Source organism: Marmota marmota, unplaced genomic scaffold (genome assembly GCF_001458135.2).
Source record: "Marmota marmota marmota unplaced genomic scaffold, marMar, whole genome shotgun sequence".
NCBI lineage: Eukaryota > Metazoa > Chordata > Mammalia > Rodentia > Sciuridae > Marmota > Marmota marmota.
The window spans coordinates 15,316,487-15,322,963 of NW_025999998.1; positions in this window are offsets into that span (position 1 = coordinate 15,316,487).

Consider the following 6,477-nt stretch of genomic DNA (forward strand, 5'->3'; position numbering starts at 1 on the left):
CCTAGTGTAGGGTTTTTTTTTTTTTTTTTTGTTGTTGTTGTTTTGTTTTGTTTTGTTTTTAATGTGATTTACATTGTTAAATTGATTGTTTTTTGATTTTACCAGGATCTAACACACTTGTTTAAACTCACACTTGAGAATTTGGAAACAAGAGTATACATACAAAACATGTGATAGATTATGATTTTCAAAATAACAAATTTTGATGATAATTATTTTACTATGTAAGCTATCACAATAGTTAACCTAACTATGGTTGGTTTATCACTATCACTCTACAACTTATAAGGGAATAACTTTAGGTAAGGTAGATATTTACCAAGGAATAGAGCAAAATATCTGTGACAGAAGATAAATCTAACTTGTATTTATTTCTTACTGGTTGATATTAGTCTTTTAATGTGAGCAACATTATTTTAAAACATCTTAATTCAAAATATGTCATCATAGACATAATTACTTCTTTTTGGTTAAAGTAAATGAAAAATAACTTGGGGTAAAAGATGTAGAATACTATTCAAATGCTCTACTAGAATTTATTTCTTTCATACAATAATTTGCAGTCATTTCTGTTAGAGCAAGTTAGCATTCCTGAAAACAAGGACTGGCAGTTAAAAAAAATGTACTAAAACCTAACATTCAACCTTAACCATTGTCAAGTCTTGTACTACCATTTGTAATTAATCAAACAACTGTGACTACTAGCTAGAAGGTGCAGCTGAAGTTTCATAGCCAGGGTTCTCTTACTAAAAGATGTTTCATGCATTTCTCCTCAATATACGTTTATTTAAAAGCATTCCCCTAAAAGCTATTTGACATCCCTTGCTTCCTTTTTTACATACAGGGAATTACTTTGTAATTAATAATTCTTAAGAGTACAAGGATTTAGAAGAGTCATGGATTCACAACATTGGGACTATTCATGGAGAGCAGATTGGTATGAAGCTTGGCTTCCCCACATCCAAATGAGACTTCTGAGTCTTCTCCATGCCTGTCCATTCACCCTCCCCCAATATTATCTGTCCTACCCCTCCTACATCCTTTCCATTGGCATCTTATCTATTCTTACACCTCCAACTGCCATCTGTTGATATCTTCCTAATCTGTTTCTTCAAAATAGACTTCTATTTCAGACTTGTGTGATTTAATGGGAAGCAGATGTCTCACAGACACCTCACATTTGATGTCCTGCTCCCACCCTCTCACTTTTTATTGAAACTGCCTCTTCTTTCTGTGTCCCTGTCCTTGTTCTTTTACATATAAGTACCATTTACCCACACAGTCATCCAACACTGTATTCAATAGACACTACAAGACTCTTTAATGTCTCTCACTGGCCACATGTAATGTCATCAAGTTTTGATTAGTGATATATTCCAACAATATTTCTTGTTCTAATTTACACGATTTGGGTCAGCCCCTTATTTACTTTTGCGTAGACTAATACAGTATTTCCCAGTGTGGATGCTGTTGACATTTTGGGACAGATAATTCCTTGTCGAGGTGGGTGGGCCTTGCATTATGGTGTGTTCACAGCATCCCTGGCCTCTATCTGATAATACCGCCACTCCTCCCGGTTCTGGGAAAAAAAAGGTAAAAATATGTCTAGATGTTGATAATTGTCCCCAAAATCATCCTCCCCACAGAAAAAAAAGAGACTAATACAATTGAATCTTAACTTGTTCCCATGTTTTAGCCTCAATTTTATTCAATCCATCTTCCACCAATTAATTTTCAAAAATTAACTTATAATCAAACCTGCCCTGTTTAAAATCTTTCAGTGATTCCCGTTGCATACAGAAAAAGTAAAAAGCCTTTCAAGCCATTTATTGTCTCACTGATCCATTTTCCCTCAAACTGTGAGTATATATGAAAGAGACAAGAATTGACCCCCCCCATAAAGGTTTGTATTTAATATACACATGGAGTAGAGAGGCATATCCTAACCTTTTTCATGCTAATGATTAACTGCATGGTAGCTTTGAGCACATTTAGAAAGAGAGTGAAGTACTCCAAGTCTTCCTGTCCTTGATTTCTTGTATTACATTACTTTATGACTATGACTAGACTACACAGAAAACCAAAGTTCAATAAGATAGACAGCACATTCATTTTAAATATTGCTAATGCTGAAGCTTACTCAGAAAAAGGGAATGAAAACACGGGCTGCAAGCTGTACATTTTAATTCCTATTCTTCCCAAATTACGTTGAGAAACCAGAAACAAAAACAATGGCCCTACAGAAAGAACAGCATATATTTCAACACAATTCAGAAGCACCTGCATTAGTCAGAAATGCCATGGCAATAACCTGACCTATTGTTGGAAATCTAGCAAGTACATTTTTCATTGTTTCCCTGTGGGACTTTATGCCAACCACTATTGATTGTGGAAGTTCCAAACTTCCATTAGGCTGTACTCGTCTCTTAGTTGATAATATTCCAGTCCAACAATAAAATGATTTAGGATTGTGAATAAAAATTGATAGAAGCCATACAGACTGGGTCAAAGTAATACTTGGGGAAAACTCATCTCAGTTGTTTTTACTTTATACCAGAGAACAAAATAGAGGTGCTTCTTCAAGACTTTTATGTTATTAACCTCTAATTGGTTTTGGAAATCATTGTTTTGATTTTTAAAAAAAGAATACCATATACTCAGTTTACCCTAAGAAATTAACATAGCTCAGTATAATTCAGACTGATACGAATACAAATGTGGACATAAGTGATGTGAAGCAGGATTTAAGGTAAATGGAAAATAGGGATTCAAGAAAGCAAAAAGCATGGAGAGGTATGAAAATGAGATGTCACTTAGTCCTAAGAGTACCCAGGGTTTTTCTTTGAGATAGACACTAGTATAGATGTGTTCCTTCTAATGTAGCCACTGTGCAAAGCTCCAGAAAATCATCTATGTTTCCTTAGTTCCCAGTAATTTCATTTACAACTTTCATCAATACAGTGTAGTGTTTTAAAAGATGGGCCCTCAAGTCAGACTGTTTAGACTCAAATTCCAACTGTACAACTTGCTAGCCATGTGGTGTTGAGTAAGCCCTTTAACTACTCTGTCTGGATTTTCTTATCTGAAAAATGGGGTGGATAATAATGCCATTTCCATCTTGAGGCTGTGATAGGGAATGAACAACCCATGTAATTCTACAGAGCGGCTATCTGATACAGGCTGTCTATTATCATCCAGCATCTCATAAAGCTCAAAGTTAAAACAAGGACAAAAGAAAGGAAGCCCCTGCAGACCAAATATCAGATGGTGAGGATCATGCTACCTAATGCAAGCTCAGGACCAGCTTTACTGATCTCCGTCCCTTCGTTGTATCTGGCTTGAGTTGTCGCTCTGTTTCTTTGCCAGGTGAAAAATTCTAGTCCTCAGTTGCGCCCAATTTACCTCGTGGTTAATAGTCTTTAATAATGACCTAAGTTCACAGTTCAAAATAAAAAAAAAAAAGAAACTAGATCAATTACATCGTTTCTTTTTACTTTTAAAATATGACTATGTCATATGTCAGTTTTTCCAAAAAGTTTGGCCAAAGAGTGTGAATTTGCCTACTGTATTTACTAGTTATTAACACATAGGTTCTCCTTTTTTGCTTTTTTTTCCATTTTGTTTTGTTTTCAAAATCATTTCGTTCTCCATTGTTTCCTGTCACTAGCTAACACCTTATTATTTTTTCACTAATTTGACATTTTGCAATGCTTATAAAATAAATGTTATTCATAGACTTTGGAAGCTTTTTGCCTGATGTCCTATAAACTTCAGGATAAAGTCACTATGGAAAAATATTCCTGTAGCTATTATTAATAATAGCTTTAATAACACAAAGCTGTGAAGAATTTGCGGGACGTGCATCCAAGTGTTTCTGCAGACATTTTAAAGTTCGCACAGCAAAAGTGTAGAAATCTGTCTCCTGTATTTTGGTCAAACCAAACCTGTCTCAGGATTTATGCTAATTGTGGCTGAAAACCCAATCCCCATGGCCTTGGTCTTTTCATCCCCTCATTTAGAATTCATTCTTTTTCACTGGCTGGTAATTACCATCCAATGTCCTGACCACCCAGCTGCGCTCTGACAATGTTACCTTGCTTTACCGATTCGGATTTCATCTTTTGCTGAGGTGAGCACTATTTCCTACTGCTTAGTGACCGTTAAATCACCCCACAAAGATGCAAATACCCTACTCTATAGTGCAGAAAGAACAGGCAGTAGAAGTTGTCTTTTTTGCATGATGCAACTAAAACTCAGATATAACTAGAAAATGGATTAAATTTTGCTGGATGCTTATTTCTCTAGGTTGTATTTAAAGGTTCATATCATATGGCTGGGAAGGCATTTCTACAACTTTCCACAAATGATTCTACATAATCCTCTAAACAAGTATTAAATGGCTAAGGGCAGAGATTTCATCTTCCTAAAAAAAAAAAGTTTCATGGGAAATAAAAGCCAAATATATGTCACTTTAAGAATCATTTAGAATCTGCAGTTCTATCTTTGAATTGACACCTTCGCTTCATTCCACCATCTGCAACTTATGCACAAGAAGATGGTCACTACTTTGAAGCCAACAAATCATTAACTTTTAGCATAACCTCTAGACTACAGGTGCAATTATAAAGTAGCCTAAAGAGTGCACTGATTTTGAGGTGGGATGTGATTTGGTACTGAGGACTAAATCCATTTACCATTGAGCTACATTTCCAGCCGTTTTTGTTCTTTATTTTGAGACAGAGTCTTGCTAAGTTGCTTAGGATCTTACTGAGTTGCTGAGGCTGGCTTCAAACTTTTTATCCTTCTGTTTCAGCCTCCCCAGTCCCTGGGATTACAAGTGTGTGCCAATGCACACACACAAATGCACTGATCTTTAAAGCCTTATATTTTTAATTTATTAGTTTTCAACTTATTCTTCAAACCCTTTCCACAGAAGAAGTTAGTTCTCAACTATTTACACAATTAAGAACTTAGACTTGGGAAGCTGAGACAGGAGGATCACAATTTCAAGGCCAGTCTGGGCAGCTTATTGAGCCCCTGTATGAAAAGTAAAAAAAAAAAAAAAATAAAAAAAAATTAAAAGATAATAGGACTGTGGATGTAGTTTAGTGGTAGAACACCCCTAGATTCAAGCTCCAGTGCCACAAAAAATAATAATTTGGATGAATGATTAAATTCGTACTGAGCAAGATATGAATGGCTAAAAATAAAATTTAGGTATTCATATTTTGAGATCAGTCATGAAATAATGTTTTGGCATTAGTAGACATTGTCATTTTTGACATATTGTTTGATGAGAAATTTGGAGAAGGAAGAACTTTACATTGTACCTTTTAAAGAAAATCACAAAGAGACCCAGCTTCCTTTTGCTAAAGCTTTCTTGGCCCTGTGGCTCTGGAAGCCTCATCTTTAATATATTAGTGTTAATTATAGATATCAAAGGCAATAAGATAAGAATGAGAAAGTGAACTATTCATTTATACGAAGAATGAAAGTTAGATTAAGTGGTAATAATTTACTGTTATTTTCCAAGAAATTGTTCAGCTATTTTTTTTCAATCTACATAAATCATATTCTTGATAGAAAAAGAAAATTATTTTACCACCTACTTACATGGAATGAGGTTTGTGGTCCCTTAGAGTTTTGTTGTCTAGTTCTGTAGTCAGTAGATGTGCATGGCTATGGAGCAGCTGAAGTGTGACTAGTTTGAAGTGAGATTTAGTGTAAGTGCAAAATAGACATTGAATTTTAAAAATTTAATACAAAAGTAAAATATCTCACAGCTTTATATTGATTACATCTTGAAATGCTACTTTGAATATAATGGGTTCAAAAACATGTATAATATAATTTTATTTCTTTTTATACATTTAGAGAAAAAATTAAAAATAAAAATTTTAATTGCGGGCTGGGGGTGTGGCTCAAGCGGTAGCGCGCTCGCCTGGCATGCGTGCATCCCGGGTTTGATCCTCAGCACCACATACCAACAAAGATGTTGTGTCCGCCGAAAATTAAACAATAAAAATAAATAAAAATTATTAAAAAAAAAAAAATTTTTAATTGCACACATGACTCATATTTCTATTAGATTATGTTGCTTCAGAGAGCTAAACATTTTTAGCAGAGGAAATCATAGGAGAAATAAAAGGATAGGATTAAGAGGAGAATGTGAGCCTATCTCCAAATTCATTCCACTATTCTAATATCGAAGCCTTATGTAGAATGGGCTGTCTATAGGAACACAAAGAAGGGTTTTCATGAAGAACTTTGACATGTAATCATTTCTGCTTGGAAATCACTATCATAGAATGCAATACAAAAGGTTAAATGGTGTGATCTTTTACTATATACTGGGCAACTGAGCATCTTGGTCACGTGTGTTCAGACCTTCTGTGCAGCTACTGGGGGAACCCACTGGATAGGCCCAGAGGACTGGAGGAGCATAGCTAGTGGTAGTTATACCCAACAATGTCCAAT